The sequence below is a fragment of the Pelobates fuscus genome, chromosome 4 (genome assembly GCF_036172605.1).
Source record: "Pelobates fuscus isolate aPelFus1 chromosome 4, aPelFus1.pri, whole genome shotgun sequence".
NCBI classification, from domain to species: domain Eukaryota; kingdom Metazoa; phylum Chordata; class Amphibia; order Anura; family Pelobatidae; genus Pelobates; species Pelobates fuscus.
The window spans coordinates 354,633,815-354,648,983 of NC_086320.1; the positions used below are offsets into that span (position 1 = coordinate 354,633,815).

Sequence of the window (15,169 nt, forward strand, 5' to 3'; positions counted from 1 at the left end):
ATCCAATTCATTTCATGTTGGCCCATTCTTCTAATTAAGTCATCCCCTCTCCAATTAGGTAGAACTTTTTGGATTCCCATAAATTGTAGATGACTGGGATCCTTATTGTGTGCGTTTTTAAAGTGCAGTGACAAACTGTGTTTTTCAAACCCATTTCTTATATTTCTAATACGTTCCTGAATACAAATATTCAGAGTGCGGACAGTCCTCCCCACATAAAAGAGGTCACATGGGCATATGATGAGTAACAGGTTATACGTTCTTTGATGGTGTAGTTCTCCTTAGAATTTTGTGGATGATTAAAACCAGAAATTTTCCGCTTCTTGCTTAAAGAATTTTTACAAGCTCCACAGGAGCCACACCCATAAAATCCTTGGGATTCATTCAGAAAGTTAGTTGTTTCTCTCTCTCTCTTATGTGGTTGTGGACTAGGGGACTCTTCAAATTCGGAACCCCTCTATAAATGATGACAGGTTTGAGAATTGAGAATATTACACCTAGAAGGCTTTCCTGTTTCCTTAGTTCTTTTTTATGGATTTCATTGGAAGTTGCTGAGCTGAATATTTTCCAGAAGAAAGTCTTATTTGCCAAGTAAAAAGTCTTAGGTTGCTACGTTTAGAGCCTACATCGAGAAAAAGGCTCTAATAGATGTGAGTTTATTTTCACTCACTTTTTGGAAAAATTAAGGATATTTTGGAAATACTACACTATATTCTTTGTTTAAATTTTGAATCATTATTATTTACTTGAAGCATAATTCCTTTTTTTTTGTTTTTGAAGTGCTGCACTCACACTTTGTGTATTAGGGGTGTATCACCTAAAAATTAAAGGGACACTCCAGGCACCCAGACCACTTCTGCCAATTGGAGTGGTCTGTGTGCCAACTCCCACTAGCCTTAACCCTGCAAGCGTGGGAGAGAGAGGGGCACTACAGGGTCCGGCAGTGCCAGGAAAACTGATATGTTTTCCTGTCACTGGGGAATCCCTTTAAGTACATTTTTTTTAAATGATAAGAGATCTGTCAGGTGAGTAGCGGTGTGTAACAATAATCCCTCAAAAAACACAAGTACATCACTTACCTCTCAATACAGGGTTTTTCTACTATAGTGAGAATTCAAAGTGAATTTCAAATTTAAGATCAAAATAGCTGAGATGGAAAAGTCTGGCTTAAAATTCACATTTAATTCACTTTGAAATATCACTTTGGTAAATAACCCTGAAAATATTTTGATTCGGTGAGCGCTATGGAATCTGTTGGCGCTTTATAAATGGCAATAATAATAATAATAATACATTGCTGGGTTCCTGTTCTGCTTGCCCCCTAAGGAGCAATGCTTACCAGTATTTAAAAGCAGGGCATTTGTACCCATGGAGGATGACTTTGTCATTACTAGCCAATCAGCTTATTTGGCCAGGATACGTGTCCCTTTTTTGGGAGTATATTCACAGTAGACATGTGCAATTCGTTTCGGTCCGAATTTAAATTCTGACAAATTTCGGAAATTCAGATTCCAAATGTACGAATTTCGGAAGTGCCAAACCGAACCGAATTGCCGAAGTCCCAAAGTGCCGAATTTTGGAAGTGCTGAACCAAACAGAATTGCTGAAGTGCCAAATTTCGGAAGTGCCGAAGTGCTTCAGATTTCTGAAAAGTGGCAAAACAGGAGAGGGAGGGAAAATTAAGGGAATGATGACAGGAATCTAACCCTAACCCGAATTGCCGCATTCCCGAACTGCTGGAGTCCCGCATTTTGGAAGTACTGAACCAAACTTTTTGCCCTGGTAGTGTTAGGGGTAGGGGTATGGGTAGGGTTAGAGGAAGGTTGGGGTTAGGGTTAGGAGTAGGGTTGGGGTGAGCGGAAGGTTGGGGTAAGGGGTAGGGTTAGAGGAAGGTTGGGGTAAGGGTTAGGGGTAGAGGTAGCGGTACGGTTAGAGGTAAGGTTAGGGAATTCCCGAATTGCCGAAGTCCCGAATTGCCAAAGTGATGAATTTCGTAAGTGCCAAAACCGAACCAAAGTGCCGAATTTCAGAAGTGCCGAAGTGCTTTGGATTTCTGAAAAGTGGCAAAATAGGAGAGGGAGTGAAAATTAAGGGAATGATGACAGGAATCTAACCCTAACCCTACTCCTAACCCTACCCCTACCCCTCGTAGGGATAGGAGTAGGGTTAGAGGAAGGTTGGGGTAAGGGTTAGGGGTAGGGTCAGAGGAAGGTTGGGGTAAGGGGTAGGGTTAGGGTTAGAGGAAGGTTGGAGTAAGGGTAAGGATTAGGGATAGGGATGGGGTTAGAGAATTGCAGAATTCCCAAACAGCTGGAGTCCCGCATTTTGGAAGTGCCGAACCGAACCAAACTTTTTGCCCATGCACAGCTAATTCACAGCTATCCCGCACACTCTTCAGATACAATTTATTCAATCCCAATTGCATGTTACACCTAATTATATCATATTGAACAGCTTGATTAGCTATACAGTTATTCAGTGAAATGAGAGTTGCCATGAATTCAAAATTTGGTTAAAAGTGAATTTCCAATTTTATTTTTATTTTTGTCAAAAATCCAAATCGCAGCTGACTTTTTTCAGTTTGGCTTTTTTGGCCTAAAATCTGAAATTCATTCTGAATCCTTGAAAATGTACACTTCACACTTTACTGAATATTTAATGAATAGTAACTTTATGTCATACTTTGTTTTATTACAGGATTATTTACTAAAGCATGTTTTCTATGGAATTTAGAGTGAATTTCACATTTTAGCCCCAAGAAGCTGATTTTAAAATATAGATGATATGAGGTGGTTGTTAAAGGGACACTCCAGGCAACATAACAACTTCATAGAAAGGGGGTTCCCTTGCACCGGTTTAACCCCAATGTCTCCTCTCCAACGCTGGATTGCTCTGCCCTTTCGAAATCAGCTTCCTGAAAAGCTTCAAATTAGAAGTGTAGGACTGCTGCGGGCAAGGGTGCCACTGGCTGATTTAAAGGGGCTAGCTGATGCTCTCAGCAAATAAATGGCTCCCCATTTACAAAGCGGCTTGAGAAATGTATGTATTTTTCCAAATCCTTTTTAATAAATGGGGCGCTACTGAGGGCTGGGAGCACCAGCTGGCCACTTTTCAGCAAGCAGAAGGGGGCGCTGTAGAGGAGACTGGCGCTGGAGGAGATCTGACGCTGGAGAGGAGACGCTGCAGCACAGGTGCAGCACAGGTGTTTATGGTGCCTTCATTGTTCCTTTAAGTACATAAACTATAAATAACAATAAATTGAAAACTTGCAACATTTGGACTAAAATTGTTGATTTAGAATAATTCTTCGAGTCATTCATAGCCACAGTTTGTCTATTTTAGCCTATGCAAATTTCACTTAATTCCAGTTTTCATTTTACTACAATTCAGAATTTAGTAAATAAACCCCCTTGAACAAAATTTTTTCCCCCAGTTTGCCTATAGAGGCTTAAAATTTGAAATTCACTTTAAATTCCATCCAATCGCTCCTTGAGCGAAATAACCTTTATAGCAATATTGCAAATATTACACAAAATAGGCGTGACAAACTCAAATCCACAACAGAGCTTAACAAACACTTATCAAATACACAACTATACACTGTATATAGAAAAACACACATAGAACTCTGATTATCTAAAAAGAACATTGCAACGTTCCTCAATAACTGTTACATGGTTCCATTTCCCCACCTCTCCTAATTTGACCTACATTTTGACAATCTGCTTTTCAATGCAGGCAGCACAAATCACTGTTTAGTGAATAAGCCCCTGAAGGATACAGCCCAGATTTGGCAGATCAGATCAATGCATCTGGTTTCAGTGTTTGCACCTTTAAAACTTTCCTCCTGCCTGCAAAATCATTAGGGTTGTTGAGGGAACCTTCTCATCCCCTCAGTTCCTTTCCAAGTGGCTGCTTCTACTAGGCATGCTCAGCAAATGCTTCATGCAGTGTTGTATTTACAATTCTGCACAGCAGCAAGTAGGCATCTGAAAGCATGGGGAACTCACAAGGTAAGCCCTTCACCTTCCTTAATAGCTGCAAATGTTAAAACAAGTTATTTTGTTGCACAGACAGCCAGAGGAGGATGGCTGATTCCCTCCAACTAATCACAAGCCTCTGGAATAAAGAATAGCCTTTGCTACTAGGCAGAAAATAGGAGCCAGGCAGCTGCTGACTGAGGTTTAAGTGAATCTTAAGTTTCTCTCTGAATTTTAGGCAGGCTTGATCTATAACAGTAAGATCTGTGATGGTGTATGTTAGCAGATGTGTCTGACACAGGGCTGGGTGTCTGGATGTGCCCTTCAGACCGGTCACTATTTGTGTTTTGTTTTTTTTGTTTTTTTTCGTATTTATCTGTGTCTACATGTATGTCTCTGGAGGTAACCTTGGTTTTCTGGAGAAACAACTGCTTGTGCTTGAAGGACTGACACAGTGCTGGGTCCTCCTGGCTGTTATACAGACACACACTGAGGGATTCTCCCCAGCAACTCAAAAGGAAAAAAAAGTCAGATCCCCTCACCCACTCTCCAGCATTTTTCTGCATTTGTATTTTTTAAAAATGTGTATTATTTATGTGATACCTGCATCAGGATTTAATAACTTATATACATTTTCTTGAATATTTTTTATTGTGTGGGCGTTTCCCATAACACATACCTGATTTTAAATAAAAAAAATATATATATATATATATATATATATATATATATATATATATATATATACATACATACATGTACACAATATATACACAATATATATGAATGGAATCTTCTAAATTCAAAAGCAGTGGGATACAATGTTACCATTCTACCATGTATTCATAATATCATTGCTCTTTGACATTTAGTCAATCAATGCTGGCCAAATTCATGCATGATCTGGGAGCCAGACAGAACAAATTTAGGAGCCGGTTTAATGATGAGAATCAGGGAGAGGTATATCCAGATATCTTTGTAAATTTATATAGATATAGATGTGTCCAGCAGCAGTAAAATGTCAGCTCCCTGGGATATTTCCACCCCTGAAGTTAATTTGCACAGACACAGGAGGGCACAAACTTCCCTCTAGACAAATGGGTAGAATTGTAGAATGAGCCTGACCTTGCTGTCAATTTGTAACAGAACCGGTTGTGTGTCTATCTGAAACCAATTCATTTTTATTTTAGTTTAAATCATCAATTACTCACTAGTCAGTAAGGTTCTTTTTTTTTTGTAAATTAGGAGGATCACTCGTAATTCTTCCTGCATAGCCTTGGGATTTTAGTATATTTCACAGGCTTCAGTATCCAACTGCATTGTGCTTGTAACTGCAGACTGTCCTGCTGACTATGTACACTACTGTTCCTATTTAAGGGCTACGAGGAATCTGCAATCCGTTTATTATGAAATTTTAGGAGCACATATGGATGCTTCAGTGCTTGCGTTTGTTGATATATTCCAGGGGTTCTCCTCCTACACTGTTTGAATTTTTTTTCAAAAATAAAGCACACACATGGATTCTTCTGATCTATGGTAAGAGCGTTATGCTCTGTGGATTTTGGGTCCAAAAAAAAAAAAGGGGGGGGGGGAGAGATCTAGTTTCCTGCAAAATCCCACAAAAATGTGTTATAATACATCTGCAGATTTTCATAGATGCTGTATCCTGAACAGTGGCATTCTCCTGCATCACAAAACTGCTATTGATGACAGTGGCTTGTGACTGGCATTTTTTATTTCTTTATTTTTAATATTGGCATTGGGATGCTCAAATAAAGCACACAGTATATAAGGTTATTTGAACTTGTAGAGCACATTTTGAAGATTAAACATGATATCTGTTATTATATCCTTGGGGTTTAAGATGCTTTGAGATGTTCCCTCTGACTGTTAAAGGAACTTGTAGTAGTTATACTTGGCTGTGAAGAGAGGCAGGTCGTCCTACGAACTGCACCAAAAGTCCCGTTAATACAATTTTTTTTTTTTAAAGACACTACATACTCATGTTTAATGGAAATGAATAAATACTGTGTAAGTTTCAAAGAGATTCAAAGAAGCTGAACTGTATACATCATTTTGTTTTCTGCAGAATCTTATCCAGTTGGGGTGACCTTATGGTACATTTATCAGGGTGGGGGGATGCTTATAGGAAATGGAGACTGCAAAGATTAATTCAAATCCTTGCTAGAAGGATGCAGTCTTCGAAAGTGCAGAATTAGGTGAGCTGTTTTTTGCAGCAGGCCTCTTTCTCTGGTGTCGCCAGGAATCCCATTAGATTCCCTTTTAGTTAGAGTAGTCCTGTGGTGGCTCCTTCAAGTTAGACTACATCTTTAAAAAGGAGCCCCGGCCTCAAATGTTTGATTTTACTTGTGCGCACTGTAGCCACATAGTGTTTGCCTTCTGTCAAGGAACTGCTAGTTATGCTAGCCCAACAATGATATTATTGGGCCTGGACATATCATTTGAGTTGTTATTGCTATTATTAATAAAGTGTCAACAAATTCTGTACAATAGGTGGACTAACATATATGTATTTATACCCAGACGATTGAATGCACAGGAACAGAGGGTGTTGAGGGCCCTGCTCAATGAGCTTACATACAAGATGGGGTATAGTGACACAAAAGGTAAGGGTAGGGTAGAAAAGTAGGTTGTTAGAATAGTATTCAGTGAAGGCTTAGTAGTGTTTTTTTGTTTTTGTTTTTTGGATGACAGTCGCAGGAGAGTAATCGGGGTGCGGGAAGGGACAGTAATGTTAACAGTAATTTATATGCTTTCCTGCAGAAGTGAGTTTTCAATGATTTTTTTTGAAGGACCGGAGAAGGCCAACAGAGAAGGGAAGGGAAGACGCTGCTATAGGTTCAATAGTAGGTAAACGTGGGATATAACACTTTCGAAATGCAAAAGAGGCTTAGCCAGCATTCCATGGTGATGAGCAGAGGTCCTCCTGATGGTCTTGTGAGGTTCTTATGGATCTTCGCGAGAGCATAGAGAACTGGGATGATTAGATTACAGTTACAGCGTTAAGCATTGCTCAAATAAATGTAATTCTGAATGTCAAAATATTTACGCCAAAATAGATGATATGAAAAAAACTCTCCAACTCTGCTATAGTCCACACCTGACTGTTTCAACTTACATTTTGTCAAGTGGATTTCAATTCAACATGATTCAAATTTTGTGAATAACCCTGTAAGTCAAAAAGTGCCCAGTTTTTCTTTAACAATATTACAATGTCATGCCTTATTTAAAATATCTTAAATTTACCCTTGAATTACTGCACTAGGGACCCTATCAAATATCTGAAGTTTGAACATGTGAGAGCTGTCTGTTAGTATTAGCTAAACAACCAGTATCCCCAACCACAGCAGACACACCCCTACCAGCAGGTCTTATTGTAATGTTTTTACATTCTCTTAATTTCCTTGTCCATACTTTTTTTGTTTTATTATTTTTTTACATTTTTTTATTCAGAAGCCATTCCTTAATACTTTGAGACATGAGTCGTGGCAGTACAAAATTATGAAGTATAACATTGATACTTGACTCAATAGCAGCCCAACCAAATAGCTGGAGGAATGGGGTTTTAAGTTAGTAAAGGGAGATTAAATGAAGAGCTGCCATTGTTGGCCGTATTAGAACAAGGAAAAGAAAAAAGGAATGAAAACCAAACAAAATAACAAACAAACCCAAAGAGATAATTCTAAACATCTTGTCATATGCACTCCATAAAGCAACAAATCCCATTGCAGGTGTTGCAATTTGAAGTGGCACTATAATGTAATACATAAACATTAATAAACATTGCTTATCAATAAAAAATAAAATAAAATTATAATTAAAAATGAATTAAACATCTCAGCCTGAGCATAGGAGAAAGGGACATTTGTGCAACATCCTTGTGCTGTTGCTGCTAGCTAGAGCGTCCACATACCGTTGCTTTAAGGTCAGATCTGGAGGTTCAATGAGAGCCTGAATATTTTGATGTACTCTTGAGGGATTATCTTCACCTTCTTTGGTCCGGTTAGTAGGCTGTAAGTCCAATTGGCGGAAAAATTCCTTAGGGTCATCAGGACATGAAAGGTGTAATTAGTTGCAGGCATGAGTAGCGGTAAGGCCTCTGCGAGGTCCTCATTTATAGGGTACACCTTTATCCCGCAGCACTGCAGTAACCACGGAATGGCATTTGCACCATTGTAGGGTTTGTAAAGGCAGTATAATAATGTATTATATGCATACATAGCACTATGCATATGGATTTTGATGCCATGTCTGTGGTGTATATAAAATGTTTGGATAGTAGGAATTCATAGAATGTTTGTGCATATCACATTATAGGCACATTAGAAGAATAAATGGTTTAAATCAGGGGTAGGCAACCTTTTAGCAGCACTGTGCCGATATAGGATTGTGAGGTCCCGTAGCGTGCCGGTCCTATTTTTTAAAATTTAGGTGTGTATGCTGCCGTATTCTGCGTGTTATTTTTACTGCAGTTGCTTTGCATCATTGTATTTGTGCGTATATGAGCTATTATATTGTATATGTTCATTAGTAGTTTAAGGTATCGTGTATGATACATATGAATGTGGACTGTGTATGAGGTCTGCTTGTGGAATTGTGTGTGGATGGATATGTCACATTGTGTGTTTGGTAGTGTGTGTGGGCTGTTTGGGGTATTGCATGTGAAAGGCTGCATGTGGGGTTTGTGTGCATGTATGTGGATTGTTAGTGGGTTACGATTGTGCAGGTAGTGTGTGTGGGCTGTTCGTATTATTTGTATAAGGGGAGGGTTATTCTTCATTTCTGTGTTATGAATGTAAATTAGTGATAGTAAAAATGTCTATTTACTGTGTATACCTGTATTCATTATCTACTCAAAATGGCTGCTAGAGCACCCGCTCCCACGGACTAACTACCTCGTATAACAAGATGGCGCCTACATCCGGAGTAAAATCCCGGGATGATGGTGACATCACGCCTCGTAGGATGTGCATTAGATAAGACACTTAACACCTAACCAATTAGAGATGTATTCTCTCTGTTATCTACATTTTTGCATATGATGAATTTTTGCCTTTATACGGGGCTTGCCGCCCCCTGAGTAAACATTACGCAGTTTTTCATTAACCTGATACCTGTGTCTCAGTGTAATTTACTTCAAAACGTGCACGCATTTATTTTAACAATTTGGAAAGGAGCAGATACGCAGATAAACACTTGGTTTGATCCACAATATCTGTGTATATCTAGCAGTATGGTTGGCTTCCCTGGGTTCCAGTGGGGACCAGGCTGGCCTGGTACAGGTCAAAGACAGGAGCTGCAACAGGAGCTGCAACAGCAGTTGCAGGCTGCTATACTACGTTGTGGATTCCCATTCACAAGTGCTTGGAGGAAGTGATCTGAGATCATTTCCTCTATGTGCTGCAATGTTTAAATTGAGGATTGTCCTTCACCATCTTTTCGTATTAGCAGATATTTGAAGTTTTACTGGGACTCCTGATAGGCCAGAGCCTGTTTGGCTCTAGCAGCCTTGAGTGCCGTGCAAAGACACCTCGAGTGCCGTGCACGGCACTAGTGCCGTAGGTTGCCTACCTCTGGTTTAAATAAACCTGTCATTGTGCCTGTCTAAGCTTAAAGGGAAAGGTAGCCTTTATCCGCTATCTCGCATGCGCAAGAGTAAAGCATTGATACCGCGAGACCCACCATAGAAAGAGCTTTATTTACCTAAAGCCATCACTGGTTATGGCTGGGGGAAATTACAAGCTTGGCCAAAAGTAACTCTTCCTTTTATCAACAGAGCTGCTTTAACTGAAATTCCTTATAGGCAACAGATAACGAATTTATCAGATACATATATAATCAATTTATTTTTTTAAAAGTATTAACTCTACTTCTGCCTTCTAGTGCTGCCATGACCACAACTTATTGGTATAATCAGGGCCGGATTAAGAGCCCAGTGGGCCTGGTGCTGACAATTATGAGGGGGCTAAGTACAGAATCTTATCGACCAAAAACACTAAAACAGACATACCTCTCAAGCATTATGTATCTGGTGGAGACGTTGCCGGAGGGAAACTCATAGGATGCAGCTATAAAATATGCTAATATCTCTCTAATTCATGCTTTCAGCTTTTAAGTAAATCCATACTCCCTAACAGCAGTGTCCAGTGAAGCAGTAAGTCAATGGGCGGTGAAAAGGGTGGGCCAGTGACGCGAATCATGTAACCAGAACTTCCGAAAGGGCCGAACATGCCCAAAAAGGAGGGGTGTCTGCCCAAAGAATTGGAAGTCTAGTCTAGCATGAGTGCATGTCAGGCTGCCTGCCAATCATGCATGCTGGCCAACAGGTTCCTGAGCTTGGCATAAAAGCATCTAATGATGCGCTAGCTCTATGCTTTCTAAGGACTGTCCCCTAGTACTCGCTGGTCCACTTCTATCCTAACCTACTTACTAGAAGCAAGAAGCTCCTGGTATACAGTCTGAGACAGAGAAAAGGTGGATGTAGTGAGTGTAGAAGAAAAGGAACATGGCACAGTGTTAGAGAGATCAAAGTCAGCATTACCTTAACAAATTTCATTTCAGTTATTCCACACTAGTTTTGTTCCTCTACATCCCTCTTAAGTTTCCATACTTAAGCAAGAGTATGTGAAGAATAGTTAGGGTTGCCACCTTTCTTAGAAAAAAAATTACAGGCCTTACTAATTTGCATAACTAATTATGTATGCGTGACATGCCATGATGTATATCACAAGGAGTGACAGAGAAAATTCTGTGAAATTACCAAAAAACGACTTAGTTTGATTCTGCTGTATAGATGGATTGTTCCCAGTGTCTCCCTTTCTCCCAGTGTCCCCATGTTGCCCAGTGTCCCCTAATGTCACGAGGGGACACTGTGAGACATGGGGACACTGAGACTATGCATCACAATGTCTCTGTATCCCCATGTCTCTGTGTCCCCATGTCTCCCAGGGACACTGAGAGACATGGGGACACTGGGAGACATGGGGACACAGACACTGGGAGACCAGGGACACTGAGACACTAGGGACACATGAACATACAGACACTAGGGACACTGGGAGACATGGGAACACTGAGAAACTAGGGACACTGGCTGGGGGACATGGGGACACAGACACTTGGGGATATTGTGTTCCTAGTGTCTGTGTCCCCATGTGTGTCTGTTTCCCCATGTCTCAGTGTCCCCATGTTCCCTAGTGTTTCAGTGTCCCTGTGTGTGTGTGTGTGTGTGTGTGTGTGTGTCCTTGTCTCAGTGTCCCCATGTGTGTCTGTGTCCCCATGTCTCCAAGTGTCTCAGCATCCCCAAAGGTCTCCATGTGTCCCCATGTCTCATAGTGTCCCCTAGTGTCTTAGTGCCCCCATGTCTCCCTGCAGCCTTTACCCCATCCCTCACTTCTCTGAGCTGTAGGCTGTCTCTGCAGGCTGGGAGCTGCTGTCTGGACTCTTTGTGCTGTGCAGCTGCTCCCCCGCGGATCAGCGAGTAGAGCAATGCAGGTATATGCTGTAACTTTCTATCCATGCCTCTCTCCACACACACAGCGACCCTTACTGGCCAGTAATGGTATTGCAGAGTAATCTCTGTTTGTACTGAGAAAAATACCGGCATTTGTATTGCCGGTATTACTGCAATATCGGCACCGGCCAGGCAGCCTCAAATAAATACCGGCCAGGTGAATAACCCTAAGAGTAGTGTGGGAAAAAAAAAGTAATTTTTTTTTTTTTTTTAAATCAATGGGCCTATTCCATGGGCCTGGGCCTGGGCCTGGAGCTGCAGCTCCAACTGCCCCTATGTTAATCCGGCCCTGGGTATAATACCCACCTCTGGCCCTGCCTCAGTGATGCTTACGCTGTGAAAGGATTAGTGTTGCTTGGGAATGTGTCCTTCTCTGTGATACAGACATGCTGGCTTCCTTGCCAGTGTATCGACAGCTGCATAGAGTGACAACAGTCACTGCATCATTATACTCCTGTAACCTTTTCTAGAAAATAATGGCTAGGGAGAAACCATAGCAACCAGAAGTGGGAGTGTGGTTGCTGTGCCAGGGAGCAGGAGAGCCACCTGTAGGATGGTTCTCCTGGGCTCTTCTGTCAGTCATTTTTTTGACATTGATACCTATGCTGACTTTATGCCAGGTGGCGGATTGACCCATCATTAAGCAGATTTTTCTTTAATGTCATACATTTGCAAGCAATTATGCCTTCACACTGTATAGATGGAATTTAGTGTGCTTTTAGATAGATTAAACATGTGTTGTAGCACTCCATTGGTGTCATTACTTTATTTTCTTTCATAAATACGGTTCAAGACACAATTCTCATAATTTGCCTTACTAACTATTATACTTCATGTCATAGAGACTGTGCAGTTTCTCAAAAAGCATGCTGGTGTAAAGGATACAGTTATCTATTTGTTGACGGAAGCCCTAGACATCGTAAATTCCTGAGTGCGATTAAAAATACCAAGATGCAAAAACATTTCTCTTCAATGATAACCAAATACAAATATTTACCAAAAAAGCGCGCTAAACTGATCTGTAAAATAGAGAATGACAACAAATAGTGCAGACTATCTGAACAAGGTCCAAAATATGTGAAAGGGGGGAAAGAACTCACATTTACCAGAGCCCTATCACCCCAGGCTCTGGGTTTGCAATGCTCCACTTGAGAGGGAAGATTCCCACACTGATTAAGCTCCAAGCTCACTGGAAACCGATAAAGCTGTGCAATATAGGACAGAGAGAGGCAGGACCTCCAATTGAATAGTATCAAAGACAATTTATTACAAATAAATGGTTAAAAACTCTTACTTTGCGAGTGGTGGGTTATGCTAACATAGCTACCCACATAAAAGCATATAAACAGCAAGTACAGAATCACTTCCTGGTTTCGTCCGTCCCGATCACGTGATCACTTCCGGGTCCGCCTCTCTCGTGACGTGTGTGTGACGCGTTTCGCCCGCCTCCACAGGCTTCCTCTGATAACTAAATACAATTCGATTATACATCTGAACCAGTTCTAGAACCCAGTGTTTAACTGCAGCTTTCGCCGTCCTCTTGAAAAGTTCTAAAAGGTTCTTTTTTTTGTGTGAATCTTCAAACAAATTTTAAAAAAATGTCTAGCAGCTTTGGAACTCAAATATGATAGATTAAAATTGTACATTCTGCAAGAAAGAGTGAGATTTATTGGAATAATTGGAAAACCTGTAGGTTTATCTGTTTTTTTTTTTTTGGTTTTTTTTGTTTTAAAGACTGGAATTTATGAGACCATGAATTACAGAACTTCAACTGTACTAATTGTGAAGAAATAAATTAACTTTAATGTTAGATGAACGGTCCAAAGGTCAAATTCCTTACACAAGAGTTTGCCAAAAGTTTTTGAGCGCAAATTAGATGGGGCTCCATATTTAATCTTTTTTTTTTTTTTTATATTATCTTTTCTCATTATGTAAATAGAAATGTGTCAATTATAAGGGAAGAACAAAGCAAGCTCACAACGAGTACAAAATAGTTCTTGTTGCAAGGATAAAAGGGGAGAGTATTCCCACCAAGTACGAGCAATCAGAAATTTTAACCAGCTCACAAAATAAAGCAAAAAATAAATAATTACATTTAAAAAAATGATTATTTGGTTTCAGTGCTTTGGTAGATTAGAAATCTGATGGTCTGTTTATGTAATATGATGTATTAGATTGCATGTGATACAAAGAGCCATATTTATCAAGGCAAAATTAGGCCTCATTTCAGGGCAAACCGCTAAATGCCACAGAATAGCAATTGTTTTAGGTATGATAAATTGAGCCCAAAATGTTTTCAGCAAAAATAAATATACACCTACCTCAATTGTTTTTAAAGAAGCAGGTGTGGTGTAATATTCATTCATTTTTTAAAGACACACTCCAGTTATAAAGACACACTCCAGACTCATAATACATTTCAGCTTGCTGAAATGTTTTATGAGTGAGAGTGTCTACTTTTTTCATTTTTCAATAGAAATTGGCATTTTTTAAAATGAACCTTGATGCACCCCTTTGATTGTCAATCAGACAACTGGTCCTGTTACTTCCTGGTTCGGTTAGCTCAGTGGAGCTAAATTTAAGAGGCAGCTATTGCACAGAGCTCCTGCCTTGCAAAGACTTTTCATTGAGCTGCATTGGGAAGTCTGTGATTGGACAGACACAGAAAGTCTGGGCAGGGTTAGAAAGGGAGGGCTTGCAAAGGCTTCAGCCAAGAGATCTTCAGCTTTTACAATCTGTTTTTTCTGGGAGTATATCTGCTAAACATTGATTTTTTTTTGGCAGTGAAATATTTCATTTGGGCAGTGGATTGTGCCTTTAATATGACAGTACAGGTGGTCCTCACATACCGACCGGGTACCGATCTTACGACTCGGTTGTAAAACAAATTGGTCAGTAAAAGAGGATGTGCTAGAGAGCAAATCTATGTTTGGGGGAATTCCCCCGAACATAGACCAGTTCACTAGTGCAGGGAATCGCTGAAATCTATATTCGGGGAAAATTCCCCAAACATAGACCAGCTCTCTAACCTCGGAAGTCCCTTGAATCCCCAAGCTAGAGAGCTGGTCGTAAGTGTAAACCGTTGTAAGTGAAGACCACCTATACACGTGAATGGTGATTTGTGTTTGTAACACAAACAGAGAACTAAAATATCTTTGCAGGCTTTCCTCAAGAGTACTTACCTCAACACAAAGAGTCCCCAAACATGTTGGTATAGCAGGGGATGGCAATAATACTAGCTTATTGGACTGCTTCAACACACAGGGCATCCAGCAAAATACCAAATACAAGTGTACAAAACTGCAATACTGTTCCTGGTTAGAAACACAACATGTTTACCAGAACAAGCTGGTAAGTCTTGCTTTCATTTTTCCATTCAGACTTTAGCCTATTTCAATAAAGGTGTTTAGTGAATGACTGCGTCAGTTAGCGTCATAATTAATGTGTGTGGAAATATCTTGATTACAAATCCATTTCAGCATGCGGAATCCATCCAAATTGATGTAGGATATTCAGGTCAGACCTTGTTTATTGAAAATCATTAAAAAAAGGCTATCTTTCACTCTAGTGACAGACCGTTCCCTAATTAATCCTCTGTTACACTAAGACAGGTATTTGTAGATAAATACATTGTATTTTAAAGCAGATCTGTCAC

At 40.1% G+C, this 15,169-nt stretch overlaps 1 protein-coding gene across 1 annotated transcript in view; it reads left to right on the forward strand.

The window, feature by feature from the left end:
* Positions 1-3,938: 3,938 nt before the first annotated feature.
* The window catches only part of JCAD (junctional cadherin 5 associated), a 67,480-nt gene continuing 56,249 nt past the window's right edge, over positions 3,939-15,169 (forward strand). Inside the window, exon 1 of the mRNA XM_063452604.1 lies at positions 3,939-4,013. The gene's annotated coding sequence lies outside the window, so the exon portion shown is untranslated. The remainder of the gene's footprint in view (positions 4,014-15,169) is intronic.